This window comes from Bombus vancouverensis, chromosome 6 (assembly GCF_051014615.1).
Source record: "Bombus vancouverensis nearcticus chromosome 6, iyBomVanc1_principal, whole genome shotgun sequence".
Lineage (NCBI taxonomy): Eukaryota > Metazoa > Arthropoda > Insecta > Hymenoptera > Apidae > Bombus > Bombus vancouverensis.
In genome coordinates, this window is record NC_134916.1 from 16370346 (window position 1) to 16395883 (window position 25538).

Consider the following 25538-nt stretch of genomic DNA (forward strand, 5'->3'; position numbering starts at 1 on the left):
ATAGAACGTGTCGATTATACCGTTAATATCCACGCGTGACCAACAGCCTCGAATTACTGCTACTAATTAACGCGTGTGATAACCCCTTCGACGAACGTTTGCTACTGGAAGCGCTCCGTATAAACTTTTACGGCAGCCGTTTACACAGTCTACGGTTTCTTTACGACGGTTTCATTACGCTTTTCTCATACGAGAAATTAGAGATCAAGGGTGCATGAAAATTCATCGTGGGCGTCGAGTCGAGACGACCTTGCAAATTCGTGGCAGAAGGCGAGCAACTCGCCTTCGTCGAGAACCAGGAATACCCGTTAATTTTTAATAATAATCGTTCCTCGCTTCCGCCAGCGGTTCGCTTCTGAAAGACGAAACCAGCTAGAAAGTCATTAAGCTTACATCGTCCACGTGCCATCAGCGATCCTTGTGGGGTGAGCGCGTCCTCACCTGGATACGTGGATGCACAGAAGCTTATTATGCAACGGGTGCGTGAAGGATTGCGTCCATTGCGTAGGGTGCACCCCCCTTGCACTTTCGTCGAGCGGAACGGACAAGGTACTTTGCTAAATTAAAGCGCGAACCGCACGCAATTCAGGCTCGCGCATATGCACGCACGCGTCAGACGCACGCACGCACGTACGCACGCATGTTGCGTACGTTTCCACACGTTCGTATTCGCTCGTAGACGCGACCTACCTCGCTCACCTACCGAGAAATTTCGAGCTTGCCGCATCGCATGCTCGTCTCTGTAAATTACGCGGTGCATTCTTCACCTTCTAATCGGAGTTCGCGCGCGGAACGCAGTTACGCGATCGTCAGATAGCGCTAGTAGTTTGTCCGAGGGAAGTATAGATATTTGTCGGGGCAGTTGTTACGTTAAATAGAATCATTAATTAGCAGTCGCGTAGCAAGTATCGTTGAATTTCGTCCGGTTGTTTTATCGCGCGAGTTTATCGAGCGAATTGTTCGTACAATTTGCGCGAAGTAACCGGGTTATGGGTTAATTTATCGCCGTATGGAAAAGGTTCTCGAATAATTTGTCCCTAATAGACCATCGAAAGATTTATTAAAAATTCATGTATGCGATCGTTCGTTGGCGTATCATCGATCGTGCTTTTATTGTCGGCTAATGCGGTGTGTGATCGCTGTGGTGAGCACGAAGGGTAGCCGAGGAACAATGAAATGAAAAGCTAGATTTACTTTATTGCGCGCAGGTGTTGTTGTCCGTAAATTATCCTCGGTATATTAATGCCGCGTTGTATACCATCCACGAAAATAAATAATCGTCTTCCCGTGCATCGTCGCTCCAACTATTATCATAATTTTACGGTCGAGTGCGCGTCGAGTGGATCTACGTGTTTCTGAATCGTCACCCGAACGATTCCACGCGCATCGTACACTCCGCAGAACAAATAACGCTATGGTTTAACGGTAATTCGATGTAATCGCGTTTTATCGTTCAGCATTTAAATCGAAATACAGTTTGTTGTCTTTGTGGACTTTTAATCGAATATCAGGCGCCTAGCTCACGATCCCCTTGTAAATCCTGCTCGAATTTTCAACGAGAGGAACGAACTTGCCAATTGTATGGCAATCGATTAAAATATTTTAATTGGGGGTGCCTGCAGTTGGACGTCCTATAACGAATGACTCGTATCAGGGCTGATTGTAAATTAAGCGCGAAACCGCCGTTGATTGGTTTAAAATCAGATCACTACGAATCCGTTCGTCGGTCAGTTGGATGCATCTATCGTTTGTGTGCATCGGCTAGGAGCGAAGAGTGGCAGGAATGCATCGCGCGAGGGAGAGTGCAATAAAGGGTGGCTGCATACAGAGAAACTTCCCTAAAATGAATTACACGGGCGTGGATCCGTTGCCAGGCAACCTTCCTCTCTTTTCCTCTCTCTTTCTTCCCCTTTCTCTCTTTAACCGTAATGCACTCTGCGCCGCCACGGTTTTTGTTTGTATTACAAAATCACCCTGTCACGGACGCATCGTGGCCAGTGATCGGGGAATTTGTAAATTCTGGGTCGAGCCCGGTCAATTGACCCATACCTAAAGCAATCAACCGCGTTAAAAAAAAAAAAGGGTGGGAGGAGGAGCGACGGGGTGCAGTTTTTATATCGACACGTTTTACACGAAACATGGCGAGCACCGTGACACCCAGGAATTTACCACTTGTCGTTCGCATATCATCCGCGATGACATTATGCAATTACGAGGCCGAAATTTATCCCGAACGAAATTTACGTTTTTCATACTATTCGACGAGTTACAGTTTACGTACGGCGGGCGATAAATTCGGCTCGACAAAAGCCCCGTGTCGAGATCGTTTTCACGGCGGCAGGTACGTTTATTTTCCCCTTTCACACAGATTTCGAAGATTTTTGCCATACGTCGAACGAGCAACGGCACGAGAAGAATACTGGAACGTGCGAGGGGTTCGGAATGAATATCCTTTTCGGTTCCGGCTGCACTCGACACCGAGTTCCCACAACTCGCTCCCACCCCCCCCCCGCCCCCCAGTTTCACGGTTGTAACTGCGATTTGCTGTTTCGCGAGCTGGCCTTTAAAGTTTCAACCCTAAAAGTGTTTCACGCTTGGTATCACCCATTGATCGAATTTAAAACTGATGCGTAGCCGAGCTACCCGTTCGGGTGACATCGCTTTGACACCCGGATGTACTGATTTTACAAGCAGGCACGCGGCGGAAACGGATTCTACCAATGAAATTTAGGGTTGAAAAAGAAGAAAGAATGAAAGAGAGAGAGAAAGAGAGAGAGAGGGAGAATATACGAATGGAAATTTTCGCAAACAGAGTAGATAGGTTGGAGGGTCTTATTTATCTATTCGCACAATGTCTGCGACGATAAGCGTGACGAATCGCTAGAAATCGTTTCTCATCCCGCAACGCTGTATCAATTAGTCACGTCGATGTTAATGACGAAACATCGCAAATAATGAAAACAATCGAGATAACGAACGCATCTCCGAACAAAAGCTTCGAATAATCGCATTATAGCGGTCGGATTAACGAATAGATCTCGTGACGATCAATTAACGATAATGAACAATAAAATCGTTCAAATGCGATATAGCATTGATAACGATCCGGTTTCCAAGATTAATACCCGGAATGGGGAATACAAGCCCGAAAAGGGTTAGTTCAGGGACTTCCGTTGGCGGAGGTGGAACTGGGTTTCCAGGTAAACGCGCTATAGGATTGCGCAATGGCAGACGCGTTCCTAGACTAACGGCGATTCCGTTGAACCGGTCATTTTCGAGAAACGCGAAAGCCTAGTAGAAGGGTAACGGTGTTGCATTTCACCATGGTGTTCCGTAAGAATTCTGCCGAAGCGCACCGATATGTCGGATTCATTGCGCAATTCGACGAACCGAACTGCCATTCTGCCGATCGATACGACGATAATTCCACCGATTCCCATTTCCGAGTTGCTTTTTGGGCTTGGTCCAAGTCTCGTTCGAATAAGAACCATCCATAGAAATCGTGGAAATTGAAACAGTATACCGTCGATAAGACGCATCAATCACCGTGCAAATAACAGGCAAAGCCGATCTGGTTCGCGCAATAAGCAGCGCCAGACCCGCGGCGATAAAACCACGCAATTCGAATAAAACGAAACGAAAGGACCTTAGCGGTTCGACGATTATTCACGCTATGGCCATTTGTTATCGGCAGATTACCCGCGCAACGTATTGACGAATGGATTAACGTCGGGTTTGCTCAACGCAGCAGATAAGGAGCCGATAAGGGACACGTAATTGCGACGAAACGGCTGCCGACACTTGCCACGGTAGGAGGTCTCTATACAGCGGCGTCGTTCTCGGGCTTCTATCGCCATGTCGCCGAATCGTAAAAAGCTCGGCAGCCGCACGCTTTGCATACGGCACGTCCAATCGCAAAATCCGATGTCACGTTTCTACGTTACCCGTTCGAACGTTTTCTTATCGTGCGCCGCGAGGCTGTTCCGGTTGTTAGACACAGACGTTTCGTTTATTTTATTCGGCCGCGTTTTACTTTATTTCCATCGACGGTGAATAGGTTTCCCATCGGGGTTCGGGGATTAAGTAAATCTGGTCACGTTGGACGAAGCAGGCGGAACGAGCGAGTGTGCGCGAGCTGGAGCGATGCCCGCGATGGATACGCGTTATCTCGTATCGAGTCCCCGGCGTTTTATCTTCCGTGTGTAAAGAAGCGACCCCGAGCTGATACCGAATGGAAACTCGAAGACGGACCGTATTTACAGAGAACTTTTCTCGAAGAGAAACGCCCGTACAAAAGAGCCTCTCTCGCCACGGGCGGCCGGCTACTGCAGTTTACTTTCGTGTAAACACCGAGCTCCCGCGAGTCCCAGCCTGTTATCGCAGGATTATTTCTTTCATTCGTTCCCGACTTAAGGATACTAAGAATAAAATATGCACGGACAGGGCTCTTTGGGAGCCGCGTTTCTTCAGTACCATTCCCTCGGTCGTTCTTCGATAATTAGCCCTGTTAATTGCGAAATATCGTCTCTCTTTTTCTTCCCGCTTCGCAACCACGCCGCGTATACCGATTTAACGAGTGAGCGAGTGAGAGAGGAGCGGAGAGAAATGGTATTAAAAGAATGTTTACGAGAGACCGGTTCTGGTGTTAAAGTATAATAGGACGCATGCCTCTGGGTCTCTCTCTCTCTTTCTCTCTCTGTCTTTCTTCTCTAAGGCTGTCGGGATTAATATCGCTAATTGTTAGTCTCAAAGGATGCGAAGTATGTCGGCTCGAAAGTCTGCAGGGGGCTAAGGCAACGACTTGGAAAATTAAGGATTAAGACTTCGGGGCTAATATTGCCTCGTCTTGTATGAAACATGGACGAGCTTGCTGTAGGTGGTAATTCGGAGAACAAAGGGGTTTTTGTTCGGCTTAAGAACGTTCTCGCGAACGGACGTTCGAACAAGTTGATACAAATAATGTTTATCGCACTAGCGGAAATTCCGTATACGTGTCTTGGGTATAGCATTTCTAGATAGAAATGTGTTTCTTAAAAATGAACGAGAGCCAAAAATAAGAGTATGAAATATTTTCATAACGAGAAGGTACGAATGCATGTATATGTATAAATATCGGGAGAGACTTGCGAGATCCGTCATGTTTTTAAGATGCGTCTCGACGTATTGTTTTAAAACACCGCGCTATCATTCTCACATTACTGTTTGCTTTGCCTTTGGACTTCCAAAGAGGGAGATTCTCGGATTTATACGATAAGAATGCTCGTTCTTATTCGTCTGCCTCTAAAATATCACATTTCACGTATCGGGTTACGATTTATCAAGTTTTTAGGCATACAGAAAATTTAAAAGGGGGATATCAGATTGCGAGTTGCCGCGTTGTCAAAAGAATATTGACTTTTTCGAACCAACTACGACGCTGAGCGTTAAAAAGTTTGCATTAATTCAAAGACATTAGTATCAGAGTCATGAGTAAATATCGGCAAACGACCATAGATATCAACAGCGCACGATAATAACATTACTAAATATCTTTATGTTAAATATTATCTAATTTTCCGCTCCAACCGGTTCGAGCCACAACGGTTACGCTTTGCGAAAAATATAATACGATCGTTAAGATGTATCCTGTATACTCGACGCGAAGTCAAGTGTTACAGACTACTGTTACAGACATCAACAGACATAATTAAGAGTGTATCAACGCGTAATGGATGGTAGCGCTTATCAAGTTCTTTCAGCCGGTCGAAACAGTCCGGTCGCGTCTGGCTCCGCCAAGAGACTTTCTTTTCTTCTTCTTCTTTCTTCGCTGTAAAACCAGCGTCATTTATTATAATGCCTCCGGTCTGCGCCATACATATAAACATCTTGGCCTTTAGAAAGCACAGGGAACGGTTACTTTCACTTTTACCTATTCTATGTATCCGCGCGTGTACCGTATCGCCTGTGTAATGCATGGATCCATTGAAAAGGTGTCGGACGATCCGGCGAGTGTTATTTCCACGGTCACTTTCCTACCAAGTTTTCTAACTTGCCCCATCTCTGAAAGGAAGGTCTCTCGTATCCGTCGATGGGATTTGTGGCATCTTCCCCGTTGTAAACCTATCGTTTTCCTCGCTACGAAGGTTATAAGTTTCCTTGTACGTCGACCAAAAATGATACTTCGATTAAAGATCCTTGAATATGTTTACAACTTGGGGGCAGGAATAAATGTATGGCGGAAAGATTTCTAAAATTATCAACCTGTCTATGACACACCACGTATGTAATTGCAACGTATACGCGAGAATTGAATTCGTTTTTTAAACGAATAGGAACCGAGGAAGGGAGAAAAAATGCGGGCGAAAGATAAAAGTAACCGGTGCACCGGGTGATAGATCTTTATTAGAGGTCGGTGGTGCATAAGTCACGCGACGGGGGGTGACTTTTAGCCATCCTCGTAATTCTTTGAGCACGTACGCCAACCCCATGCGAATGCGTTGCAATAATGGGACGCAATTGCGGCAAATGATCATCGGTTTTACCTCAGGGCCGCTCATAATTCGTGGAACAGGTCTTTACGTGGATTATATAGCAGACTGAAAATCATAGTGATGCGAGTTAGCGAACTACTATTTTTCGTACGATAGTGTTTTAGTCCCATTAGTACAAAGAAATTCAACGGAATTTTGGAAAATATGTCGCGATGCAAAATAAAATTATAACTTAGTCAGATAGTTCCATCAGGGAGTGTACAACGTGAAAAGCTTGTTCGAATTTTGACTTACACGGCTATGATTCTCAGCTCGCCATATGACGTCGTTTAAATTGCACATTGTATTTTCGAACACGATACATCTGTTAATAACATCGGTCTTGCATATTTGCAGAATTAGCTCGGCAAAGACAGCTGGCTCCGTATTCGTAATAATCGGTAATCGAAAAGAGTATATACGCATACATTTGAACATCTGTTTCGATGATTTAGGTAATTGCATTAATTTAACGAGAATTGTTTACAAATATAATTATTGTTTGTATATAGCCTTATGGAGTTCGCAAGTATTTCAGGATATAAAATCATCTATAAGTATCGCGGGGATGTAGCTCAGTGGTAGAGCGTTCGCTTTGCATGTGAAAGGCCCCGGGTTCGATCCCCGGCATCTCCAGATTTATTTTTGTCTCCACTACGTATGTTTCTTCTTTTTTTCTGCTTTTCATTACAGTAATTCGTATCGAGATTTGCCGTACGCTACAATCTTCCATTACAAAAATATATACAAAGTAATTTAAATTGTAAATTAGCGTAATTCTCTATTTATACGTAGGCATAAACACGCGTTGCCAGGATTAATCACAGAGTAAAATCATTGACACAAATGTCATATAGGGAGACAAGAAACACCGTAATTATGGCATTATAGGCAATCTCGGGAATAAGAAATATGTAGGTTATATTTCGAATCTCGCACTTATACTTTGATTTTTGCGCAATTTAATCCTGATTACCAATAAATCAATGGAAGAAAAAGTAGAAGTCGGTGGTTTATGCAGTGAAATCTGATATTCGCGTAAAAAAGCACGGAGTTAAATTGAAATAACAGGAAGCTGCGGAGCACACGTATAATCATCGATTCCCCTCGAGCGTGCGGTCGTCCGGTATCAGCAATCAAAAGTTTCCTCTCCGTTTTTTCCCTTCTTTTCCATTTTTTGCCTCTCTTTTTCTTTCTTTTCGGAAGCCCCGCAACTGCCGTCCATCGACCGGACCGACATTTTACGTTTCACGAAGCCAGAAAATCGCGAAATTCGCAAGGATTTTATTAAGGTTTCCCGATTTAATTTTCCGAGGATACAGGACACTACTATTAAACGACCGGAACACGTTTCCCGACGTCAACGCGAGCCAGTAATACAATAACCGTGTTGTCACGCTGACAGAGAGGCAATTTTAGGATTTCAGTCAACACAGCCCTCGAGAAACTCGCGAAACAAACGTTCTCCACGCGTTCGAAACTAAATTTTAATTACTCTACGTCGCGTGTTTCCGACCAATAGCTCGCCGAGCCACGCTCGCGAACCTACGTAAAGGAAAATTCTTTTCCCGCGTTCGATTAAATACCGAGGCAAATCGTTCGGACCGTCGCGTTTCTTTCATCGGTGGAAAACAAAGGCGAAACACCAATGGATATATGTTCGCATATCGGAAGGTAAACGGGTTGAGGGATCGCGGAGGATGAATGCCGATCGAGCGCCCCGAAGGGACCGATGCTCGCTTGTTCGTTCTCGTTCGGATGCCTTTTTCCCTTTCCTCTCGCATGTTCGTCTCTCGAACAGGAGAATCGATCACGATATAGTCGGCAATGAAATGGAAAAGAGAGAAAGAAAGAAAGGGGAAAAAGAGGCAAGAAAAAAGAGGAAAGAAACGTTAAAAGGAAGGGTGAAGCAGAAAATGCATATAACTGCAGAATCGTGTTGAACGCAGCGGAATAACGCGGTTTCCAACTTCGACGTTTGAACGTTTCCTAATCCGATTAGCGCAAAAACTGCATCCCATTGCAATGGAGCATTGGCGTTACGAACCGCGTGGCGTCTCTCTGCGCGAAATCGTGTACCACGCAGCCTGCACCGCCTGAAACTCGGCTGTACGCAGACTGCACGCAGACTGCACGCAGACTGCACGCAAGCAAGCCGCGCGGTTCATTTCTCAAGCTAAACGCATTTATCGGTGATGCACCGAGGGAGAAAATCAGAGCCCTCCGCCTCTCGCCGCCGACGTCGTACAGCCATTGTCCTCGCGTACGCGTCGCCGTTGTGTCAGAGAATGCCGTGGCGAGGTGCCGAGCAAGGGGCTGCGTCGGAGGGTTCGGAGTGGAAGGACAGGGAGTAGAGGGTTGCACGCCATTCCTTCGACATTACGTCATACGTCGATTCTCTGGGGATTCCCACGGCGTCAACCCACGCCGAGAAACTTCGTCGACCGCATTCAGCAGGTAATACACCGCCGTTTTCCACTTATCACTGTTATTAGGGATATTAGTCAGCCGGTGGAGTTATGTACACTTTCTTTCTCGTAGGATACCAAGTTTTCTATTTGCTTTCGTCTGACAAGAGTTCTCTGTTGGTTACCTATTGGAAGAAGGAAGAGGTCGCGGTGTTTGTGTACGCGAAGAAAGTAGGTTTGTTGGTAGCGTGTAATACGTACGAAGAAAATGAAAGCTACGAGATCGATTCGCGTTGAACGGAAAAATGGAATCGATCGAACGAACGAGTTGCACGCGTTCGACGCTGGCAATCGTCGGATAAGAGCCATCCTCCCGTAATCGTTTTTCCACGTTCCAACCGAATCGTTGCTGGGTGAAGAAGTTTAAACAAAAAACAAAGCAGAGAGGGAGGAGACAGGGAAACTGTGAAAAAGGGAACAAATAATGGAAATGGTGTCTCGCTTAGGGGTAATCGTCGTCGCGTGCTCGCAGAGTAAAAATGGGGCCGCCGTGGCTGATTAATCATCGGCAATCTCGCGAGAGCGCGTCGAAAGGACGCGGCCATTAAAGGCAAACGACGAGAACTTCGTCACCGGTCGGCGTTCGACGATCGTGTTCCGGGGTTGAACGAGTTATTTTTTTTTCTCTCCCTTCGCGCGACGATACGTGGCAGAAGGAGAAACAGAGACGAACGAGTAATTTAATTGAAATTCCCCAACCGTGCCCTCACCAGCGGTGGCGCAGAAATTGTGGAAAAATCGAGTCATACGATCGCCGGGGCTGCGTGAAAATGGAATTACGGCGGAGAAACGAGATTTGTCCGATGATGCAGGTGAACGCCGGTTTCACGAGGGATCGAGCAGCCGAACGTACAAAGGGATGAAAAAACATAGACTCGTCGGTCCGCGGAAAGACCGAGGGTTTATAGGGACAAAATTTTTTTACGTTTAAATTTCAGCGTAAATTGGCCTTGCAAAATTACTCTCAATTACTCTACGCGATACTCGCGAGTGCGAGAGCTCGTTCGATCGCAACCATCGTGCGTATACAGAGCGTTCTGGCTGCCTGGCCTCGAGCAGCAAGCGCAACTCGACTGAAAGATATCCTATCTACAGCGTACGTACGAGTTTGCCATACGTGTGTATGTACATATGTGTAAACGCGTATGCACGGTGTACAAATTGGTCGGCGCACAAATTGATCGATAATCTGACCGGTAATCGAGGAGTTTTCCGAAACGTTGCGTTGATGGCTCGTACAGCCGGAAATATTATAGTCGGGCGAAATCAGCCTCGAAATACCGACGGGACGGTGATCAAGGGTCGACCACTTATAGCGCAATTTGTTTTAATTAAAAATCGTCCGTGCCTGCGGTACAATGAAATTCGCATTATACGCGACGATGCACGGCGATATACGAATTTCGTTAGCGAAAACGCAACGTGAGATCGATAGCGATACTGTACCGATATCGTTGTACGGTATAGCGTCTGACGAGTCGATGAGTCGCGATATTAAATGTACTGGCTCGGTGTTAATTATGAATCCATGGGAGCACGCGAATTGAACGATCGTATCGCAGCGGAGGCCTCATTTCGATATGCACATTTTAATTAGCGCTTAACCGAAGAAAGGGCGATATCTCGGTGGCGAGACAAACAGAAACACCGTAATTCGATTCGGAAGGTGCAAATATTTGATAAGGTTGTAACGTTGTGTTACCAGAGGTTCGCCAGAGGCGTGGTAGCTTGTAGGCGGAATCGGTGCAATGAAGTGCATATAGACACTTCATCACCGCGCATCCGGAATCGCCGGAGGTCAGTTACGCGAAAATATTCCCCGTTGTAACATCGTGTTTCGGAAAACGGGAAGGCTGCCTTCGGTGCGGAAACACGCAAACTCCGCCTATAGCCTGCTTGTTTCGCCCATCTGAACCGTCTATTTCGAGTTTACAGCGGCGGAAACCCGAATCGAAACGGAGGTCAGTTACGAGAAAATATTGACTGATCGCGCGTAATGGCACACCCGAGCGCCAACAATAGAATCGTGCCTCTGCCTACGTGTACGTAGCTATCGCGATGCGAAGCACGCGTACCTGTACTCGTGCGTATCCATTCTCGTACCTATGCCTATGTACCTGTACGTACACGTATACATATACGCAAATTCACGCATCCATACATCGAAACATGCACGCGTTATCGCGTACGAATCGCGAGTAGAGTCGGCTAAGCGTAGAGACGCGCGGCCCGATGTTAAAGCACGGACATTTCCTGGTCCTCATCAATTGTCATTAAACGACATGATTATTGCGCGTGTTGACGATTATTGCGGCGATAGGCCGTTACCGGAATATCCAGCGAAGCCCGCGGTCTCGTAATGATCGATGCTCGATACGTACTCATCGAGTATTTCGTTAATGGTCGGGACATTGTGTCGAGCGATGTGCACGGCCTCGCGAAAATGCCAAAAGCCCTCTCCCATTCACCGTTAACGAGCCGTTTCGAGGAGAGCGCGTTTTATCCAAAGAGTCCCTTTGGTTCCGTTTTCCACATGATGTCACGGCGGTTGTTATCAGGGCGCGACCATCGATCAATGACCCTGCCGATAAATCGTCAATGCGATAACATCCAATCGGATTATTTCGTGGTTCGCTGATTATTTGAATTTTTCCACGTGATTCTTGCACGACCACGCTGATGACTTCGATCGTTCAGCGCGATGACAAAGATCGTTTAACGCGCGAAACGATCGTATCGTCCGGTTAATCGTTAGTCGGACGAGAGATGAGTTTGCGTTATCGAAACGAACGAACTGTAAGTCACGAAACGGAGCACCTGTACGTACGTCGAGTATATTATCCGGCTACGAGAGCCTGTTCCCTTCGATAGGTCCGATGATTCGCCGAAAATAATAGATTTATCATCCCCAATTGGCTTCTAGCAGTTTATTTCATGGGAATCCATGGACGATGAACGCCTCCGCGCGAGCCCCTCGTAACGCAATACGCTGATATACGCGCAAGGATTTTCTCTGTGATATGCAACATGCGGGACGTAATTCAGTCGGTGCAAGTCATCGGGATCATCTACGTAGGACTACGATCGCCGCTAACGATCCATCATTTACCGCGACAGCCACGAGTATTAGGTTAAAGTGGCGGCGTGATTCTGCTAAACGCGATGCTAAACAGGTACCGCTTCTGTCGCGAACCTTTCCACCGTCAAGGAACGATATCGTCACGTATCGAACTATCAATACGTACACGTTACTCGTCGATATCGACGTCGATCGTAACGAGCGTGCACGCGTAGAGGACGTTAACCGTACGAGGAAACGTTATGAAAATTTGTACAACGTGATTTCTAGAGATCCGGTAGTGCGATAAATAAATGAAAAAAGTGAATATATCCGAGGTAAAAAGGGGCGAGGTTATAAAACATCGGTGTAAAGAATACGAAATCGCGACATTTATCTTCTATTTTGCAGTATGCTCGTATCTCCAACCCCGTAACGAGGGGATCCTCACTTGCAAAGACCGATTTCGCCTTATCTGTCCGGCTTATCAGCTACAAGAATATTCACGCGAATTTATCGATCTGTCCGCAGTCGTTTCGGCATGGCTGGCGTTTTCTTTCTTTCTCTCTCTAAAGCGTTAGTTTTACGCTCGTCGTCCCCAAGAGACGCGATAAGGAAAAAAAAAGGCGAGGGGAAGGAAGAAGGAGAAAGAAAGAGGAAAAATAAGAAGACTCAAACTCGAAGTCGCGTTATGAGCATGAATTTTTATATTGAGATATTATCGCGCCGCTGCCGGGAAGGGAAAATAAAAACGAAGTTTCGTTTCGCGACCATAATGACGTACGTTCGTGCGTATCATCGCCGATTTCGTCGCTTCTTTTTCTTCCTTTCGTCGAGCTGAATGTGCAAGCGTACCTTTAAGAAAGAACAAAAAAGAAGAAGAAACAGAAACTACACGAGAGAGTAACGACCGTTGAAATCGATCGTAAAAATTTTCGTTCCTCGTGAATTAAGTTTCTCCCCTCTTCTTAACGGTGGTTAGAGCCGTGTTACGCGAAACACGATGCTTCGTTGGATTACGCAACTCGTTTGGCAAGAATAGACGACCCGCGTGTACGCTCCTACACGTATAACACACACTGTCGGCAGAATGCGAGACCACCTCTTTATCATGATGATAACCTGCGACGATCGTCCGTAGGCCGCGATGAAAACGTTTAATCATTGCTTCACGATGGCTACTTCCTGCCTTAATTGCCCGTTTGTTGACTTAATTAATTGTTTCTAGCGCAGGAGAAGTAATTTCTGACGTACAAAAATAGGCTACATCGCGTGTAACGTATTGCTGCGTTTTCCAGACAACGTTCTACGAAGCATAGAGATTTTATAATTACGTTTCTATTTAAGCAAGCTTCAGTAAGAATATAAGTAGAAACGTGATACAAACCTCTTCAAGACATCAAATTTATTTATAAAACTGGAGTAACTATTGTTGGTGGTTTCTAGAACTTACTCTAGTTTTATAAATGAATTACAAGTTTCTAAGAATTTCTAGTTACGTTTCTTCTCATTTTTACATTTGCTTTAAGATTCTGCATAGACCAAGGAGTAACCGAGTCGCTCTTAAAATTATTTTAACAACAGTCGTGATTAGCCTGCAAATATGCATAGCCTATTATTTACTTAAAAAAATATATTTCTCTTTTCCTATTTGAAAGCTGAGGTGATTATTAAACGTGTCGATTCGTTTAACAAAGATACGAGTGATAAAATCGTAATAGTCGATATATTAAAATCTCTAATATAAATTACTAATTACTCTACTATTGAACTGTCCGAGAGAGCACCTTCGTCTATTTATAACTACAGTTGTTGTCACGAAAAATTCAAATGTAACTTCAGTTGACGATTATAAATAACGGCAATAATATTTTGTCCGGAGTTTGTTTACCTTTGAACCTAGCAAACCAAAAAAACGTTGGTATTCCAAGGCACAATAATATGAGTCTGTCCCGACTCAAATCTTCCGTTGACCGATGTGCCGCTACAAAGGCATATCGGAATACTAGAGATTATTGAATCAAGATAGCAAATATGATAGATCCTGCTATTAAAATTTGATGTAATGAAAAATGTTTGTTGGGTAGCACAGTAACTCGTGTTATGTAATATATATGGTGGCGTAAACGTCATGTACGGAGATAGGGACGAAAAGTTTTCGAGGCAGCGTGGCCGAGCGGTCTAAGGCGCTGGTTTTAGGCACCAGTCCGTAAGGGCGTGGGTTCGAATCCCACCGCTGTCAATTCCTTTTTTTTTTTCGCTCTTACAATTAACGATAGTCGCCAAAGTGTAAGATGCACACGCAATCTCATTTTTTTTTCATAAATATATCCGATATCGTAAAATTTATGAAATTCACTAACTACAATTTTGTTAGATCTAGGAAGATATGGGTAATCGATAATTCACGATGTCGATCCTTTAGGAGAGGATCATAACGATAAGTAATGCAATTTTACATTGTTATGCCTCAGCGTAGCATACTGAGTATCTGTTAAAGCAATGCACACAATGCAAGTTAGTTTAAGCGTGATATGTAATAACCGTGTAACAGTATAGAGAGAAATGAATACTCTGTTATTAGTATTCATGTCGCAAACGTTTGAGTGTTAAATATAAACCTGCATGTATTGTAAAATATAATTTGTTAGTTCGATAAAGCTAAAAAACTAAAAACGTCGTGTAAATTCTAACTTAAGGGAATAAGTTAGTAAAATATCGAAGATATAGTTTGTGTCTATGGTTAAAATGGTTATGGTTAAAAATTTTGGTTAAAAAAGTCCAAAATTCAAAGGTCCCACCGAGATTTGAACTCGGATCGCTGGATTCAGAGTCCAGAGTGATAACCATTACACCATGAGACCTTCGAGAAGGGTTAATAAAAATATAAACCAAATGTGACCTTGAAATTGTAGGTCATTACCATAAATACAGAAACGTCACTGAGACAAGGTCAAGAATCGATTCGATCGTAAGGCAGCACTAAAAACTACAAGACTCTTACTGTATATCCATCTTTCTTTAGAAACCAAATTAATAAACAATTAAATAAATAAAATCGTCAAAATATTTTAAGCACAGATGATCGATGCATGATTCAAAACGCCATGATTGAATCAATTCACTAACGTGTAAAGATATCTTTCTCTAAAAACGACGAAAGATGTATTTATACATTTCGATTAAACTTTAAAACGTGTATGTAATTACGTTAAATGGGAATAAAAATTGTTTCTACAAGATCGATAATAATTATAGATATCTGTTCTTCGATTTGTTCGATTGAATTAAAAAACGGGGATGTAGCTCAGTGGTAGAGCGTTCGCTTTGCATGTGAAAGGCCCCGGGTTCGATCCCCGGCATCTCCAATTTTTTTTTTTTTTTTTTTACTCTTCACGAAATATTCATTTAGACTTACTTACAATATCCCATTATTGGCAGAGGAGAACACGATATTCTGGAAGTCGCTCGGTATCCAAACATACAGGACGGTCATGTACTTGTCCTGACTACACTTGACGTATCTTGTATCGTTCGAATCTATTTATGTCGGTCGTCGTTCAAAGGTGACGGTCGTATACCTGCTTCGATTATAAGTACGTTGTATATACACATTATCTTATATCGTTGAAATCTAATTCTGGCAGACGTTGCTCGACATTCAAAGGAGACAGTCGTATACCTGCCCGGATTATATGTACGTTATATATACGCATTATCTTGTATCGTTCTAATCTATAGCGTTCATTTTTCTTTCTTTATTTCTTTACCTATTATCAAAATAGTAAATTACTTGTTCTAGTTAATATCGATAAATATTATTAGTATCGTTTAATTAATGATATCGTGAATATTATTTAACTACAAGCATTATACTCGTAGTATTTCGTATTTAATGATGTCGTTATAACGTACGCTTCACCTGTGAATTAAACCAATCGACTTCATCAAGATACATACATAGTACATCGTTCAGTTCCTGACGAGTTAAACTCCAATCATATTGATCGGCTACGGAGATTGAGAAATTGATAAAAAATGGAGTTGATCAGATTGATTTGCGAGTGTTTCGTTTCCCGCGTGCCTCTTTTCTCATTATTTCACATGCACGCTACACAATTAAACGTTAACCATGATCAAACACGTTTCGCATAGCGCCTCGAAATGAGCAGCAACTACGCACTTATGGCACGTGATTGACTTCGCGATTGCGAACACGTGCAGTACGATTATCGACGCGATGCAGCGTACACCGATCGCGAGACGAGTCACACACCGAACGAAAATACGAGTAATACGAGTACGAAAAAAAAAAGGAGAGAAAGAAGAATAAAGATTAGAGGAATAAAAAAGAATTCATATAAGAAAAGCAAGAGGCAGAAGAATCGCGAGTCGTCGTATTCAACTGGATGGCCATGGCCGTATGTAAAGCGAGAAGCATCGGGGAGATGATAGGATGCAAACGAAGCCGAGCGAAGGAGATTGAATGGTAATAGTCCTCGATTCGTCATATGCAAAAGTTTCGTATAAACGAGTGAAAAGCGGTCCCCGTGGTCGAAGACGGAGAAAGATGGTATCGTTTGAATTGCCGTGCTCATCGCGCGGCCGGATACTTCGTATCTGTTCGTGACGATAAACGCGAAGAGAATAATCGCGTGAAATATACTGTGACAGCTTCTTTTTTTTCGCCTCTCCTCTCTCTCTCTCTCGCACGTTTCTTTTTTTCTTCGTGCTTCCTTCTCTTCTTTCTTCCTATCGCGGAGTATACAACGTCGCGAACCGGAGAGTATTAATCATCGTACTACGGAGAAACGACGCAGTAAGGCAGAAACATAGCTCGGTTGTAACGTAATAGAACCGCCGATGAGTTGGTACGGTGCAAGAAATACACAGCGATGCGGGAATAAAGGCCTTGATTGATCGGAGGTAAACGTGACCGTTTAAATGTTGCGGCAGTCGGCTAGGAAAGAGGCAAAAGACACGGTCGATCGCGAAAAAAGATACGACCGTGGCGGCGGTGGCGGCACAGCTCGTTTCTTTTTCCATTGTTTCAAGCCAACCATTATCCACCATGCAAATTCATCGGCGTCCACTGTGCCTCTGGCTCTCCGCGTTACGTAAATCTATTTTGCACTGCCGGTGGACGATCGGTGCATCTCGATGAAAGAAAAAGGAGCGCGAAGTCATCGCGAAACGGTGACGTTTTGTAACTTGTCTTGTGAAACGCGAGGACCTTGAACAGGAATTCTAAAGAGAGGGACAGAGAAAGAGAGAGAAAAAGCTGGAAAATTAGAGAGTAGCGCGTGTCGGATTGCGAACGCTGTGGGACACACGCGAAGAAATCTAATAGAGTCGCCTAAATCAGCCGGCATTCCTCGCGTTATTCCCTCGAAAGGGAAAGAAACGGATCCCCCTTGTCGTTCGACCGTTATAATATTCTGTCCGGCAATCCCGTATCTATTTTATTGTGTCCCCGAGTCGCGGCGTAACTACGTGAAAACAACATAAAGAAAAAGAAGAAAATCACGTCGCATAGAGATATCGAGTTTTGACCCCGATGGGGTCAGCAGTGGAGCGTGTGACCATTTTGTCACCCTCGCGAAAATTTTATTTACGAATATCCGTTGATGTATACGGTGTCCGAGGCTCGCGGATCTACATAAAACCATCCTCCACGTGGAACACGGTTCTTTTTCGTGTTAGGCGTGCTGCAAACTTCCGGCTGAATTTAAATGTCCAATTGAACGGCACGTGGATTTCTCGTCCCTCGATTTGCAGCTGTACACGTTGGGGCGTTCGACGAGACGCGGAAACGTCGTCCTCGACGTGGTATCTCGGGTCGTTGTTCCGTGAATTCGTGTCTCTTCGAGGCAAACAAGAATTCGCGTCACGTAGGTGTCTCCACTTCGCGTGATAAGTCTCCTCGAAGAAATTACGCGTTAATTCGATGCTCTCGCACCGCTGTATTCCTCGTTGTTCGCAACGACGAAAGGGAGAGGGTGCGAGCTGTTCGAGCCTCGATTGAATGGCGAGGGCGAATGAAACAGAGAGGAAAAGAGAGAAAGAAAAGGAAAGGAAAAAGGATTTAAAAGAAAAAGTCAGTCGGGTGTCCAATGGTACGGAGCGCAACGGGAAGTGACGAGCGAGGTGGTTAGAGGTGACTGCAGCAGAAATCCATCAGATGGAAGAGATCACGCCTGTCTCCATGCCCGGGACAATGACGCGGCCCGCAGACGCTTGTTTTTGTATTCCCGCTCTTCTCTCTTCCTCGCTCGTCCTTTCTTTTCCTTTTCTTCCTCTATTTTTTTCTTCGTCCTTTTTTCCCTTTTCCTTATTTTTTTTTTCTACCTTCCACCCCGACTCCATCACCACCCCCGGCGCCCGATTCCACGCGGCACAGTGTTCCAAGCCGTGCAACGAACGGCCGAATGGGTAGGGGAGCTTTAAATATTTAGGCGGCTAATTTTCACGGAGGATTTTTAAGCCGACGAAGGAAAGTGAGAATTGAAAAGAAACGCGGTGACGCGGAGCAAGAAGAGGACTGTGGGCGAAATGTCCTCCAGACTGAAATAATAATAAGAGGCGCCAGCGCCTTTAATCACGATATTAAACATTTACGATTGCTATGGCGTCCTGCTCTTAAGACGGCTATTCTTTTCTTCTTTTTTTTAACGCGGCCCCGATCCGATCTTCCCTTCTGCACAAAGACGACCTACTCCTCCCTGCAACCGCCAACGCTCGCGCCACCTCTTGTTTATGTTTACGTACCTTCTGATAACCTTACGCGGAGATCAAGCCGATTCACCGAGGCTTCCTTCAAGATGTACACCCCGTGAACGGTGCAACCATACGACCAACACTCGAGATCGTTGCCACACGGACGAAGCGAAGCTCGGGAAGAAGTGGGTGGGTCGGTCTATCGCGGTTGTAACAGAGGGTCGACAGCGAAACGAGAACTCGCTCAAAGAAACCGTCGCTGGGCGTTCGAGAAACGCTTCATTTTTCTTGGCTGTTGCGCCATAAGCCACGAAGATTATGTCCAGGCTGATCCTCGCTGTATCGATGACAATGGCGAAAGGCAGCGGCGAATCGAGCAGACGAGAAGCTTAATCTAGTTCTCAGTTTGTTTTGCTTTGCCGTGCGATTTGTCATCCATTGTCCGACCGAGTACGCTCGGCCCGCCATGAATCGTTATTTATGGTTTTCGCTTGATTAATTTTTGCCTCATCTTCGTGATATCGCGAAATTGTGTGCGTCAAGCGCAGCCTTTCGTGGCTGGCGCTCGATTTACGATTTACAAGCGTTTCCATTGTCGCTGGCAATTCTGTTTGTGAAAGTAACGCGGATGGTTGAAAAAATTCCCACGAACGAACAAAATTTTACATCGGCTTTGCAACTAGCGTTCGCTTCAGCCGACCGATTGTTGGAATAAAATCTCGTTGAATTTAGTCGAAGGGATATCATCGGGCGCGAACATCTCGTTGGGGTGAAATCACATTTTTAAGCTTCGATTAAGGTGACGATAACGCGGGGCGATAGCCTGAGAAGATAGAGATGAATTTAATATTCCGAATCCGGATAACGCGATTTCACCGGACGTCAGGCTTGAAACGCGTAAGTATTATAAGTACGATTTCCCTTTTCTGTTCGTCGAGGGTTGGATTGCTTCGTAACCGAGGTATTTTCGAGGTTGAACCTGTTTTTCAATTTCTTCCTGTCTCGCTTTCACGCTTCGACGTGTTGCAATCGAATTATCGTGACACCGGTTGGGTCGAACGAGCGGGAAACGAACAACGAACCCTCGATACTCCTCGAAGCATCGATAAGAATTTAACTGCTAACTCAAATTACATAATGCAAAGTGGTCGTCGATCGATGAACGTGGTTACACGAAGAAAGATGGAAGAAAGGAAGTTTGGAACGAGTCAGAAGGGCAACAGGAAAAAAATAATGCGAAGTACCCCGATTCGCGGACACCTACCCAAACTGCTCCATTCCTCCCTGTCGTTCATCCCCTTTTTTTCATAGCAGACCCTTTATACGTCGACCACAGTATCGACAGGAATGGCACCCCTCAGCTAAGGGCTGGATCTTCGAAGCTGCTGCATTGTGCAACGTTCGCGCAAGGGTTGCTTGAAATACGCGCGTCTGATTTTTTTCCTTTCTTTTTCAACGCGATCACCGTCCTCTGCCTCTCCCTCTGCCTCTGTTCCCGGTGATCCTGCAATCGTGCAAGTAACGAAGAAAGTCGAGATATTCGCGTGGTAACGTGAGAATGACAACAGATGCGGTGGAATGAAATTACAAGTGTGCCGGGTTCATCGTGCCCGTGCCGGCAAGTACACAGGAGTTGTGCTTTTTTAGCGAAATTGTTGTGACAAGCGTTTCAACGGGCGACTCTTGGCGTTTGCTTTCTTCTCGATGCCGGCACACGGCATCCCCTTTTTGAATAGGGTGGTCTCGTGACACTTTTACGGTGTCAAGTCCTGGTCTTCTGGGAACAGGGCTGGCCCTGCTGTTCGGTAATCCGATTTAATCGGCTCTTTTTCCTTCCCGGTACGACGATTCGTATGAAACTGTTGGCGAAACTTGGAAACGTCGATAAAACGTTTGACAAGCCTCTACGATTTACAAAAGGGGATGAGCATGTTCGTAAGGCCTCTGAACGTTTCGTCGAATAAGAATTATGCACGTGAAACGAACGATACGATCGTGGAAACGTTGGTAAGTCGTCGGGTTCGCTAAGAAACCCGTACGGTTATGTAAATACACGGAGACGAAAATGGTTGGTACTCGACTCGGTGTAACAGGATTAACGGGCTAAAGTTGCTCGCGCATAGTTCGTTGCCTTATCTCAGTTTCCCTAATTGTCTATGACTATTCATCAAGTCATTTATACTCGGCTCAATTATCGCTGCCATCAGTTACGAGACTCGAGTCACTTCGAATCCGGCTTCGGCGAAAGCCCCGACCATTTATCTTTACGCGGAGATACCCCGTAATTGCAAATCAGCTTCTAGCCCGTCAATTAATGATTTGTTAGCAAAACCATTTCTCTTCTCATTTAAACACCATTTTCTCGTTAAGGAAATATTTCAGATTTTTATTCCGTGACCGAGAAATTGGATATGTAATTTATGAGATATATTTATATGTATATATATTCATTAAATATGAAAATTCTTTAAATAAATCGATTAATTAATTAGAGTTGCTATACGGATGATAAATACGTTTAATTAGTGTTGGTATATAGGACGAAATAAAAAACAAAAAATATTTGCTAAGTGTGGGGTTCGAACCCACGCTCCCAGAGGGAACCAGAACTTAAGTCTGGCGCCTTAGACCGCTCGGCCAACCTAGCATTGGTGAAATGTGCTAGTGTTATATAGGTATATATGGTACTCATCAGTTACTATTAGTTTATAATTTACATTAAATGACAACATATTATATGTGACAAATGCATATTGTATAATTTAAAATGAAATTTAATTTTAACCTATGTTATGCAAATACAGATATCTCTAAACAAACCATACAGTTTAATTTAGCATGATAAATGATGTTAAAAAAGTTATTTGGCACCCACAACTATGATCTAATGGTTTTTTAAATTCTTATTTAAATTCAACGCCGGACTCCTTGACTGATGCAAATTTATCAATTTACAGAACAATAGATTAATTTACCGTGAAGCGGTAACGAACTTTCCTTTCTTGGGAATCGTAGAAAAATTACGGAAGTTGTAAAAGGCGAAGGGCGATTTGAATAATACAATCATTATTCACCCTCGTTGTTTTCAATGTTGACTAATGATCGACTTAAGAAAATAGCGCGCACTCGTAAAACTCGATTGCTTTCAGATACGAACGTTCTCTCTGTCCCTCCCCCCCCTCTCTATTATACAAGAGCGTACGTTGCGCTTTTATGCACGTCTCCCTGGGGGAACGCGATTGAAATAATTATGATTCAAGACACTTACCGAAACGGTGGATATACTTGGCTCGCTTCATCTTGGTCCGATATAATCTTCTACCTTCTCACGTGAGAAAGTCCAACGACCTGTTTCCATTAGTCGCTTTAACACTTAATACAGTGGTCTGCGGATTTATACGCGTATCATCTACGGTGCTTCACTGATATAACAGTAAGGAACAATCGTGTACACAACACGATTGTGTGTAAGCAGTGTATCATACACATATACGTTGGCGTCGTAATAAAACCGAATCGTACTGTCTGGACTATATTTCGTGTCGTAAAAAAAACGGTAACTTCCCTGAAAGTAGTCGTGTATCGTTCTATTCGTTGTTAGTATATTTACTAACGGGGTTAGGTTTGATGTCGTGGTTGATGTTGGGATCGCGTGCCACCACTGTCGTACCAGTCTGCACCTATCCCGTCGTTAAAGCATACTTCGCCATGTCATTAACGTAATCACTCTCCGTCACTTTGAGAACTCAACAGAATACTCGATATTTTAAGTAGTCAAAACTTTTCGTTTCACTTCCGACGTGATTGCTCGTGAATTTCCACTCGTGTTCGTGTTGAAGAAGATACGATAAATCGTTTCACGGTCTCAGACACAAATGCATCATGCGGTTGGAGACGCCTAGTGATGGGATCTGAAACACTTCAAATTACATATGTACTTCGAAACTGTATATGTACATAATTATGTTTGTATACATATGGCGAAAAAATTGAATCACTTTGAAAATTATACGAAGCTTAAAAGTCTTAAAAGTCCTGAGAGCTTTGATAGGTTTGAAATAAAATAAAATAAAACCGCGCAAAATTTATAAACAAATGAGCACTGTTCATGTATATTACTTATTGAATAACGAAATCGAATTTAAAGTTAATATAGTATCGTATATAATGTAATATATTGCATATAGCTTAGAGTAATTACATAAAAGTAATTATATTTAAAGTTAAATAAGTTAATACGTAAATGATAGTAATGCTATTATTATTTATTTAGTAGCAATATGCAACTGATGTGAAATTAGGATATTCGTTACTAGAGACGCCTATGAACGTTTGAAATATGCGCGGAACCGAAGTGACGCAATATAACATTGTACATTCGGTAGAACGCCAAGCTCCTCAGAGGTCGTGAAATAGGAGAGTGATTAGTTGAAACACGAATTTCTACAAAAACACATGTGTTTTTGAATGTAAACACGACGCCACTGAAACGCAGCTGCTGAATAGATTCCTGTCGTCCGAATTTAGGTTAACATATGCCAAACTTAACTTCTTCAAAGAATTTGGAACCCACGCAGCAGGTTAGCCTAAAGATATTTATTCTGAAATCACTTGCATTTATATAACTGACATTAGAATTTCGATAATTTACACAGAATTCGATTGCGTTTCGTGCGATATAAAATAGTTTATATAGAAATCTGTACGTATAAAGAAAGCAAATGGCCAATAAATATTAATTGATTAATTATGATTGATCGAACATCATCCAAATCCCAAAAAGTTCAACTCAAAGGATTGAGTTGGCTTTTTATTAGAAGGCATTGACCGAATTCCTAATGCTTTTCTTTGAAAGCAAAGGTTTACGTGAGCTACAGAAATGAATTTCGTGTGGCGGTCGATGCGCGAGATGTTTTTCTACGAAAACGTAATTGACAGGTTAGGTTATCGAGAAATAATCATAGCATAAGAAACCACAAACCTTGGTAAGTGAAGGAAGGGCTTTGTATGCTAAGATTGATAAAGAATTTTTGTTTGTAAATACTGATTACATATAAGTATCAACGACACGCGACCGTCCTCAACCTACTGGGTTATCGCGAGAAAGGAACAGCATACCGTTGTGTGACATTTTTTATCCATCTTGATTTTTACGCTATCAAGCTTCGTAAACATTTTTTATCCGTGACGGTATCTTTAAAAACACGCAGTAAAACCTATTCGTTATCGGGATATTATGATATACGATCGACTTTTTTTTATATTGCTGCGTGAAGTTTAAAAATGCGAATAGGAATACAGTATGCTCAACCTAACGGTCGAACAAAAATTAATAGTGTCATGGCGTCGTAACGGTCAAAGTTGGTATTGTTGTAAAGCATTTGATTCGCTGCTGCACTTTTTAAATTTCGAATTAGCTTTGTTCTGGTGGCTTTTCAGCGTTCGCAGACTGCAATGGAAGATGTAAAGCGTGTACGGTTGAAAGTACGATGGGATTTCCGCTTTCTAGAAAATGCAGACGGAGTTCCACAATGATGTACGTATGTAGTCCTTTGACTCTGTGTACGGTTATAGAGAAAAATTAGCTTTTTGAAATAATCCACGTGTGTTATTGGCTAGTAGGGGTCGTTTCATGTTCACCGCTCATTGTTTTCGTCGTACCACGAGGGACTGCTTTTATGTCAATACTTCAAAGTGCTATAACCTACGTGGGGGTATCATACGAGGCAAAAGTTACGTGAACCGGAGTCGCACCATCTTCATTATCATCTTCAGGTGTCTCCGCACGGTAACGTACAATTTACGTATGCCAAAGGGCATCTTTGTATTTAAGACTTTTTTAAGAGCATGCACGAGTCAGTTTCCTTGTTATATGCAGAGATACACAGTCTAGTCTTTGCACTTCTTATTGCGTATATTTAATGAATTAAATATAGTAAAGTAAATTTGAAAGACAAGTGAATAATTTACATGCAAAAAATAGATTTTATTAAAGATTCATTCAAACTTCTTATTTCTAACCTTTACAATGTTCTACCAATTTTTTTTTAATATATTTCAGAGTATGTAATAAATGAGAGATAACAAAAATGTTCTGAAATTCAATAGAAAGGACGTCGAACTTCCATTTCATTTTTTATCTGGTCTGTGTATCTCTGCTTTTCATTACAATGTACAATCCCGAGGAAAGCGGAACTTTGTGATGTATACGCGTACCGAACTAAGCATTGGTGGAGAAGAGCACTGTCGATTGCATCCGCCGACAGGAACACTAATCACGGGACTCGCTGTCTTTTAAGATTATTAAAATCGTCAAAGCTTCAACGTCCTCAAAGGGTTAATTACCCTACGGGATATTTATGGCTGGGTTGCTCTCTTCCCTCGCTCGCCAGGGAGCAGAGGCTATTAAAGAAGGAGCACGCGGACAGAGAAGAGGTAGACTGCGAACTGCCGCGGAAAAGAGCCTTTCTCTTCGTGTGTCATTGTCAGGGCTTGTAGATAGATTGCTCAGACGGTAATTGATTTCCTGTGCCGTGTCGAATAATTGAACGCTCAATGTTATACAGTTTTACTTAAAAGAAAATAATATTTGATTTATGTCTATCATTCGCGTTCAACGAATTCTTCAAAACGTTCCAATGTAATTTGGAATTTACAAGCACTAGACTGTCTGTTGTAATTTCCAAGTTGAAAATCGCTTCCTAGATTCTAGTTTAAATATACATGATCTTTCAAAATAACTAAATTTCACATAACAAACAAAGTTTCGCATTTGATGTTCATTGA

At 43.4% G+C, this 25538-nt stretch overlaps 1 long non-coding RNA gene and 5 other non-coding genes across 6 annotated transcripts; 4 read left to right on the forward strand and 2 right to left on the reverse strand.

Annotated features, from left to right (window-relative positions):
• The first annotated feature begins 7073 nt into the window (after positions 1-7073).
• Positions 7074-7145, forward strand: TRNAA-UGC (transfer RNA alanine (anticodon UGC)). The gene has a single exon. It is a non-coding gene; the product is annotated as a tRNA-Ala (tRNA).
• A 7052-nt stretch (positions 7146-14197) lies between these two features.
• TRNAL-UAG (transfer RNA leucine (anticodon UAG)) lies at positions 14198-14277 on the forward strand. Its single transcript has one exon. It is a non-coding gene; the product is annotated as a tRNA-Leu (tRNA).
• Positions 14278-14827: 550 nt separating this feature from the next.
• TRNAQ-CUG (transfer RNA glutamine (anticodon CUG)) lies at positions 14828-14899 on the reverse strand. Its single transcript has one exon. It is a non-coding gene; the product is annotated as a tRNA-Gln (tRNA).
• A 432-nt stretch (positions 14900-15331) lies between these two features.
• On the forward strand, positions 15332-15403 carry TRNAA-UGC (transfer RNA alanine (anticodon UGC)). The gene has a single exon. It is a non-coding gene; the product is annotated as a tRNA-Ala (tRNA).
• Positions 15404-16274: 871 nt separating this feature from the next.
• Positions 16275-24548, forward strand: LOC117157698 (uncharacterized). The gene is made up of 3 exons (XR_004464307.2): positions 16275-16524; positions 24192-24288; positions 24375-24548. It is a non-coding gene; the product is annotated as an uncharacterized LOC117157698 (long non-coding RNA).
• Positions 21317-21399, reverse strand: TRNAL-UAA (transfer RNA leucine (anticodon UAA)). The gene has a single exon. It is a non-coding gene; the product is annotated as a tRNA-Leu (tRNA).
• Positions 24549-25538: the final 990 nt, after the last annotated feature.